The sequence below is a fragment of the Balaenoptera borealis genome, assembly GCF_965194805.1.
Source record: "Balaenoptera borealis genome assembly, chromosome: 13".
NCBI lineage: Eukaryota > Metazoa > Chordata > Mammalia > Artiodactyla > Balaenopteridae > Balaenoptera > Balaenoptera borealis.
This window is the reverse complement of record NC_138870.1, coordinates 39,974,926-39,984,794: the sequence shown is the minus strand read 5'-3', so window position 1 is coordinate 39,984,794 and position 9,869 is coordinate 39,974,926. Positions and strand designations below refer to the sequence as shown.

General features: G+C 37.5%; 1 protein-coding gene across 8 annotated transcripts in view; it reads right to left on the bottom strand.

Moving 5' to 3' along the window:
• The window catches only part of PCED1B (PC-esterase domain containing 1B), a 146,097-nt gene that overhangs the window by 59,425 nt on the left and 76,803 nt on the right, over nt 1-9,869 (bottom strand). The gene's annotated exons all lie outside the window — the stretch shown is intronic.

Here is a 9,869-nt window from a genome sequence, read left to right as displayed (position 1 = left end):
CCAAACAACCTGGTGAATAAAACACATTTGAGTCAACTATTCCCAAACATTACAAGTCGGGCATTTGGTGTCCATGACTTGCTGTTAGCAGATATTAAAAAATGTTTGTTAGGTAATTATAACATAACTTCTAATTCTAATATTTTAAGAATCATTCTATAAAAGATAGAATTAGTAAGTTGAGGCCCACTATGGGTAGGAAATGCCAAAGTCATGGGCCGAGATTTAAACTGAGGTAAGTTTGACTCCAAATTCTACTTCACTATCAACACTGCATTGATTTTAATCCTGTGTTTCCTATATGTAAAATGAAGATAGTGATAAAACCTATCTCACAGTGTTGTTATGGGGATTAAATGAGAAAATGTCTGCAAAGTACCTGGGATATAATAGGAACTCAATAAATGGGAATGTGTCCACAAAAGTATATGACCTGTAGTTGTTTTTTTTTAAATAGATCTTTATTGGAGTATAATTGCTTCACAATACATATGTCCCCATATCTCCTCCCTCTTGAGCCTCCCTCCCATCCTTCCTATCCCACCCCTCTAGGTCATCTCAAAGCACCAAGCTGATCTCCCTGTGCTATACAGCTGCTTCCCACTAGCTAACTATTTTACATTAGGTAGTGTATATATGTTGATGCTACTCTCATTTCGCCCCACCTTCCCCCTCCCACCCCATGTCCTCAAGTCCATTCTCTATGTCTACATCTTTATTCCTGCCCTGCAACTAGGTTCATCAGTACCATTTTTTTTTTTTTTTTAGATTCCATATACATGTGTTAGCATATGGTATTTGTTTTTCTCTTTCTGACTTACTTCACTCTGAATAACTGTCTCTAGGTGCATCCACCTCACTACAAATAACTCAATTTCATTTCTTTTTATGGCTGAGTAATATTCCATTGTAAATATGTGCCACATCTTCTTTATTCATTCATCTGTCGATGGACATTTAGGTTGGTTCCATGTCCTGGCTATTGTAAATAGTGCTGCAATGAACACTGCGGTACATGACTCTTTTTGAATTATGGTTTTCTCAGGGTATATGCCCGGTAGTGGGACTGCTGGGTCATATGGTAGTTCTAGTTTTAGTTTTCTAAGGAACCTCCATACTGTTCTCCATAGTGGTTGTTCAATTTATATTCTCAATTTATACCAACAGTGCAGGAGGGTTCCCTTTTCACCACACCCTCTCCAGCATTTATTGTTTCTAGATTTTTTGATAATGGCCATTCTGACCAGTGTGAGGTGATACCTCATTGTAGTTTTGATTTGCATTTCTCTAAAAATTAGTGACGTTGAGCATCTTTTCATGTGCTTCTTGGCCATCTGTATGTCTTCCTTGGTGAAATTGGTCTGTTTAGGTCTTCCACCCATTTTTTTAATTGGATTGTTTGTTTTTTTGATATTGAGCTCCATGAGCTGTTTGTATATTTTGGAGATTAACCCTTTGTCTGTTGTTTCATTTGCAAATATTTTCTCCCATTCTAAGGGTTGTCTTTTTGTCTTGTTCATGGTTTCCTTTTTTTTTTTTTTGAATTATTGAATTTTATTTTATTTATTTTTTTATACAGCAGGTTCTTATTAGTCATCAATTTTATCCACTTCAGTGTATACATGTCAATCCCAATCTGCCAATTCATCACACCCCCACCCCCACCCACCACTGCTTTCCCCCTTGGTGTCCATATGTTTGTTCTCTACATCTGTGTCTCAATTTCTGCCCTGCAAACTGGTTCATCTGTACCATTTTTCTAGGTTCCACATATATGTGTTAATATGCGATATTTGTTTTGCTCTGCAAAAGCTTTTAAGTTTAATTAAGTCCCATTTGTTTATTTTTGTTTTTATTTCCATTACTCTAGGAGGTGGGTTGAAAAAGACCTTGCTGTGGTTTATGTCAAAGAGTGTTTTTCCTATGTTTTCCTCTAAGAGTTTTATAGTGTCTGGTCTTACATTTAAGTGTTTAATCCATTTGGAGTTTATTCTTTGTGTATGGTGTTAGGTAGTGTTCTAATTTCATTCTTTTACATGTAGCTGTCCAGTTTTCCCAGCACCACTTATTGAAGAGGCTGTCTTTTCTCCATTGTATGTTCTTGCCTCCTTTGTCGTAAATTAGGTGCCCATATGTGCGTGGATTTATCTCTGGGCATTCTACCCTGTACCATTGATCTATATTTCTGTTTTTGTGCCAGTACCATACTGTCTTGATTACTGTAGCTTTGTGGTATAGTTTGAAGTCAGGAGCCTGATTCCTCCAACTCTGTTTTTCTTTCTCAAGATTGCTTTGGCTATTCGGGGTCTTTTGTGTTTCCATACAAATTGTAAAATTTTTTGTTCTAATTCTGTGAAGAATGCCATTGGTAGCTTGATAGGGATTGCATTGAATCTGTCGATTGCTTTGGGTAGTATAGTCATTTTCACAAGATTGATTCTTCCAATCCAAGGACATGGATTTTCTTGTTTCTCCATCTGTTTATGTCATTTTTGATTTCTTTCATCAGTGTTTTATAGTTTTCTGAGTACAAATCTTTCACCTCCCTAGGCAGGTTTATTCCTAGGTATTTTATTCTTTTTGTTGCAGTGGTATATGGGAGTGTTTCCTTAATTTCTCTTTCTGATTTTTCATTGTTGTTGTATTGGAATGCCAGAGATTTCTGTGTATTAATTTTGTATCCTGCAACATTACCAAATTCATTGATTAGTTCTAGTAGTATTCTGGTGGCATCTTTAGGATTTTCTATGTATAGCATCATGTCATCTGCAAACAGTGACAGTTTTACTTCTTTTCCAATTTGTATTCCTTTTATTTCTTTTTCTTCTCTGATTGCCGTGGCTAGGACTTCCAAAACTATGTTGAATAAGAGTGGGTGAGAGTGGACATCCTTGTCTTGTTCCTGATCTTAGTGGAAATGCTTTCAGTTTTTCACCATTGAGTATGATGCTGGCTGTAGGTTTGTCATATATGGCCTTTATTATGTTGAGGTAGGTTCCCTCTATGCCCATTTTCTGGAGAGCTTTTATCATAAACTGGTGTTGAATTTTGTCAAAAGCTTTTTCTGCATCTACTGAGATGATCACATGGTTTTTATTCCTTAATTTGTTAATGCGGTATATCACATTGATTGATTTGCGTATATTGAAGAATCCTTGCGTCCCTGGGATAAATCCCACTTGATCATGTGTATGATACCTTTAATATGTTGTTGGATTCTGTTTGCTAGTATTTTGTTCAGGATTTTTGCATCTCTGTTCATCAGTGATATTGGCCTGTAGTTTTCTTTCTTTGTGACATCTTTGTCTGGTTTTGGTATCAGGGTGATGGTGGCTTCACAGAATGAATTTGGGAGTGTTTCTCCCTCTGCAATTTTTTGGAAGAGTTTGAGAAGGATGGGTGTTAGCTCTTCTCTAAATGTTTGATAGAATTCACCTGTGAAGCCATCTGGTTGTGGACTTTTGTTTGTTGGAAGATTTTTAATTACGATTTCAATTTCATTACTTGTGATAGGTCTGTTTATATTTTCTAATTCTTCCTCGTTCAGCCTTGGAAAATTGTACCTTTCCAAGAATTTGTCCATTTCTTCATGGCTGTCCAGTTTATTGGCGTATAGTTGTTTGTAGTAGTCTCTTATAATCCTTTGTATTTCTGTGGTGTCAGTTGTGATTTCTCCTTTTTCATTTCTAATTTTATTGATTTGCATCCTCTCCCTTTATTTCTTGATGAGTCTGGCTAAGGGTTTATCAATTTTGTTTAGCATCTCAAAGAACCAGCTTTTAGTTTTATTGATTTTTGCTATTGTTTGTTCTGTTTCTATTTCATTGTTTTCTGCTCTGATCTTTATGATTTCTTTCCTTATACTGACTTTGGGTTTTCTTTGTTCTTCTTTCTCTAGTTATTTTTAAGTGTAGGGTTAGATTGTTTATTTGAGATTTTTCTTGTTTCTTGAGGTGAGAATAAATTGCTATAAACTTCCCTCTTAGAACTGCTTTTGCTGCATCCCATAGGTTTTGGGTCGTCGTGTATTTGTTGTCATTTGTTTCAATGTATTTTTTAATTTCTTCTTTGATTTCTTCAGTGATCTCTTGGTTATTTAGCAGTGCACTGTTTAGCCTCCATGTATTTGTGTTTTTTAGTTTTTTTCCTGTAATTGATTTCCAGTCTCATAGCAGTGTGGTCAGAAAAGATGGTTGATACAATTTCAATTTTCTTAAATTTTCCGAAGCTTGATTTGTGACCCAAGATGTGATCTATACTGGAGAATGTTCCCTGTGCACTTGAGAAGAAAGTGTATTCTGCCACTTTTGGGTGGAATGTTCTATAAATATCAGTTAAATCTATCTGGTCTATTGTGTCATTTAAAGCCTGTGTTTCCTTATTTAGCTTCTGTTTGGATGATCTGTCCATTAGTTTAAGTGGGGTGTTAAAGTCCCCTACTATTATTGTGTTACTGTCAATTTCTCCTTTCATGGTTGTTAGCATTTGCCTTATGTATTGAGGTGCTCCTATGTTGGGTACATAAAGATTTATAATTGTTATATCTTCTTCTTGGATTGATCCTTTGATCATTATGTAGTGTCCCTCTTTATTTTAAAGTCTATTTTACCTGATATGTGTATTGCTATTCCAGCTTTCTTTTGATTTCCATATGCATGGAATATCTTTTTCCATCCCTTCACTTTCAGTCTTTATGTGTCCCTAGGTCTGAAGTGGGTCTCTTGTAGACAGCATATATATGGGTCTTGTTTTTTGTATCCATTCAGCCAGTCTGTGTCTTTTGGTTGGGGCATTTAATCCATTTACATTCAAGGTTATTATTGATATGTATGCTCCTATTCCCATTTTCTTAACTGTTTTGGGTTTGTTTTTGCAGGTCCTTTTCTTCTCTTGTGTTTCGTTCCTAGAGAAGTTCCTTTAGCATTTGTTGTAGAGCTGGTTTGGTGGTGCTGTATTCTCTTAGCTTTCACTTGTCTGAAAAGCTTTTGATTTCTCCATCGAATCTGAATGAGATTCTTGCTAGGTAGAGTAATCTTGGTTGTAGGTTTTTGTCTTTCATCATTTTAGTATGTCCTGGCACTCCCTTCTGGCCTGCAGAGTTTCTGCTTGAAAATCAGCTGATAACCTTATGGGGATTCCTTTGTATGTTATTTTTTGTTTTTCCCTTGCTGCTTTTAATATGTTTTCTTTGAATTTAATTTTTGTTACTTTGATTAATATGTGTATTGGTGTGTTTTTCTAGGGTTTATTCTTTTTTTTTTAATAATTTAATTTAATTTTTATTTATTTATTTATTTATGGCTGTGTTGTGTCTTCGTTTCTGTGCGAGGGCTCTCTCCAGTTGTGGCAAGCGGGGGCCACTCTTCATTGTGGTGTGCGGGCCCCTCACTATGGTGGCCTCTCTTGTTGCAGAGCACAGGCTCCAGACGCGCAGGCTCAGCAACTGTGGCTCACGGGCCCAGCTGCTCTGCGGCATGTGGGATCCTCCCAGACCAGGGCTCGAACCCGTGTCCCCTGCATTGGCAGGCAGACTCTCAACCACTGCACCACCAGGGAAGCCCCTAGGGTTTATTCTGTATGGGACTCTTTGTGCTTCCTGGACTTGGGTGACTATTTCCTTTTCCATGTTAGGGAAGTTTTTGACTGTAATCTCTTCAAATATTTTCTCAGACCCTTTGTTTTTCTCTTCTTCTGGGACCCCTATAATTTGAATGTTGGTGTGTTTAGTGTTGTCCCAGAGGTCTCTGAGATTGTCTTCAATTCTATTCATTCTTTTTTCTTTATTCTGCTCCTTGTCAGTTATTTCCACCATTTTGTCTTCCAGCTCAATTATTCATTCTTCTGCCTCAGTTATTCTGTTATTGATCCTTCTAGTGTATTTTTCATTTCAGTTATTGTGTTGTTCATCTCTGTTTGTTTGTTCTTTAGATCTTCTAGATCTCTGTTTAACATTTCTTGTATTTTCTCAGTACATGCCTCCATTCTATAAGATTCTGGATCATCTTTACTATCATTACTCTGAATTCTTTTTCAGGTAGATTGTCTATTTCTTCTTCACTTATTTGGTCTTGTAGGTTTTTACCTTACTCCTTCATCTATGACATATTTTTTTGCTGTCTCTCTTTTTTTCTTTTAAGAGTCAGATTGTGTTCCTGTCTTACTGGTTGTTTGGCCTGAGGCTTCCAACACTGGAGTTTGTAAGCTGTTGGGTAGAGCTGCATCTTGGTGCTGAGATGAGGACCTCCATGAGACCTCAGTCCGATGAATATACCCTGGGGTCTGAGGTTCTCTGTTAGTCCAGTGGTTCGGACTCAGAGCTCCCACCGTAGGAGCTTCGGCCCGACCCCCAGCTCATGAACAAAGATCCCACAGGCTGCATGGGGTGGCGGTTCACTTGGGCGTTCTCCCATCTCCTTGGGCATCAGAGTCCCCACCAGCAGCTGGCAGGCACCCTAGTTGTGGGGAGACGCTAACTCAGCGTCTTCCCACACTGCCATCTTGACTCTGTTCTTAACTATGATCCTTGACCTCTAGTTAATACATCTTATAGTAGACCAAGACTTCAGTGAGGGGGACGGTGTGGAATACCCTCTTTTTTGGACTGATCACTGAACCGTCCTATGACCAGAAACACCTTCTTAATCCTGAGAGCCTTCTAATCATACCTTCAGGTAATCATAGGCTTTTTAAAGGAGCAACAGAAATGTTCTCCCAGTAACCCATGACACTACATATTGGAAAGTGGAGTCAGTTTCAAAGAATCGAGCTCTACCCACCACCAGAGCCTCCCATCAAGCCTCTTAGATAGCCTCAACCACCAGAGGACAGACAGCAGAAGCAAGAAAAACTACAATCCTGCAGCCTGTGGAACAAAAACCACATTCACAGAAAGATAGGCAAGATGAAAAGGCAGAGGGCTATATACCAGATGAAGGAACAAGATAAAACCCCAGAAAAACAACTAAATGAAGTGGAGATAGGCAACCTTCCAGAAAAAGAATTCAGAATAATGATGGTGAGGATGATCCAGGACCTCGGAATAAGAATGGAGGCAAAGATTGAGAAGATGCAAGAAATGTGTAACAAAGACCTAGAAGAATTAAAGAACAAACAAACAGAGATGAACAATACAATAATTGAAATGAAAACTACACTAGAAGGAATCAATAGCAGAATAAGTGAGGCAGAAGAACGGATAAGTGACCTGGAAGACAGAATGGTGGAATTCACTGCTGCGGAACAGACTAAAGAAAAAAGAATGAAAAGAAATGAAGACAGCCTAAGAGACCTCTGGGACAACATTAAACGCAACAACATTCGCATTATAGGGGTCCCAGAAGGAGAAGAGAGAGAGAAAGGACCAGAGAAAATATTTGAAGAGACTATAGTTGAAAACTTCCCTAACATGGGAAAGGAAATAGCCCACCAAGTCCAGGAAGCGCAGAGAGTCCCATACAGGATAAACCCAAGGAGAAACACGCCGAGACACATAGTAATCAAATTGGCAAAAATTAAAGGCGAAGAAAAATTATTGAAAGCAGCAAGGGAAAAATGACAAATAACATACAAGGGAACTCCCATAAGGTTAACAGCTGATTTCTCAGCAGAAACTCTACAAGCCAGAAGGGAGTGGCATGATATACTTAAAGTGATGAAAGGGAAGAGCCTGCAACCAAGATTACTCTACCCAGAAAGGATCACATTTAGATTTGATGGAGAAATCAAAAGCTTTACAGACAAGCAAAAGCTAAGAGAATTCAGCACCACCAAACCAGCTCTACAACAAATGCTAAAGGAACTTCTCTAAGTGGGAAACACAAGAGAAGAAAAGGATCTACAAAAACAAACCGAAAACAATTAAGAAAATGGTCATAGGAACATACATATCGATAATTACCTTAAACGTGAATGGATTAAATGCTCCAACCAAAAGACACAGGCTGGCTGAATGGATACAAAAACAAGACCCATATATATGCTGTCTACAAGAGACCCACTTCAGACCTAGGGACACATACAGAGTGAAAGTGAGGGGATGGAAAAAGATATTCCATGCAAATGGAAATCAAAAGAAAGCTGGAGTAGCTATACTCATATCAGATAAAATAGTCTTTAAAATAAAGAATGTTACAAGAGACAAGGAAGGACACTACATAATGATCAAGGGATCAATCCAAGAAGAAGATATAACAATTATAAATATATATGCACCCAACAGAGGAGCACCTCAATACATAAGGCAACTGCCAAGAGCGATAAAAGAGGAAATTGACAGTAACACAATAGTAGTGGGGGACTTTAACACCTCACTGACACCAATGGACAGATCATCCAAAATGAAAATAAATAAGGAAACAGAAGCTTTAAATGACACAATAAACCAGATAGATTTAATTGATATTTATAGGACATTCCATCCAAAAACAGCAGATTACACTTTCTTCTCAAGTGCGCACGGAACATTCTCCAGGATAGATCACATCTTGGGTCACAAATCAAGCCTCAGTAAATTTAAGAAAATTGAAATCACATCAAGCATCTTTTCTGACCACAGCGCTATGAGATTAGAAATGAATTACAGGGGAAAAAAAGGAAAAAAACACAAACACATGGAGGCTAAACAATACGTTACTAAATAACCAAGAGATCACTGAAGAAATCAAAGAGGAAATAAAAAAATACCTAGAGACAAATGACAATGAAAACACGATGATCCAAAACCTATGGGATGCAGCAAAAGCAGTTCTAAGAGCAAAGTTTATAGCTATACAAGCCTACCTAAAGAAATAAGAAAAATCTCAAGTAAACAATCTAACCTTACACCTAAAGGAACTAGAGAAAGAAGAATAAACAAAACCCAAAGTTAGCAGAAGGAAAGAAATCATAAAGATCAGAGCAGAAATAAATGAAATAGAAACAAAGAAAACAATAGCAAAGATCAATAAAAATAAACTCTGGTTCTTTGAGAAGATAAACAAAATTGATAAGCCATTAGCCAGACTCATCAAGAAAAAGAGGGAGAGGACTCAAATCAATAAAATTAGAAATGAAAAAGGAGAAGTTACAACAGACACCGCAGAAATACAAAGCATCCTAAGAGACTACTACAAGCAACTCTATGCCAATAAAATGGACAACCTGGAAGAAATGGACAAATTCTTAGAAAGGTATAACCTTCCAAGACTGAACCAGGAAGAAACAGAAAATATGAACAGACCAATCACAAGCAGTGAAATTGAAACTGTGATTAAAAATCTTCCAACAAACAAAAGTCCAGGACCAGATGGCTTCACAGGTGAATTCTATCAAACATTTAGAGAAGAGCTAACACCCATCCTTCTCAAACTCTTCCAAAACATTGCAGAGGAAGGAACACTCCCAAACTCATTCTATGAGGCCACCATCACCCTGATACCAAAACCAGACAAACATACTACAAAAAAAGAAAATTACAGACCAATATCACTGATGTATATAGATGCAAAAATCCTCAACAAAATACTAGCAAACAGAATCCAACAACACATTAAAAGGATCATACACCACGATCAAGTGGGATTTATCCCAGGGATGCAAGGATTCTTCAATATACGCAAATCAATCAATGTGATACACCATATTAACAAATTGAAGAATAAAAACCATATGATCATCTCAATAGATGCAGAAAAAGCTTTTGACAAAATTCAACACCCATTTATGATAAAAACTCTCCAGAAAGTGGGCATAGAGGGAACCTACCTCAACATAATAAAAAAAAAAAAAAAATTCAAAGAATCCTCGGGTTGTCTCTGGGTGCTTTGAATTAGCAATGATTACCTCTGAGGCCTACCCCAGCCACATTTTTGGACCGAAACCTGCTCTGAAGC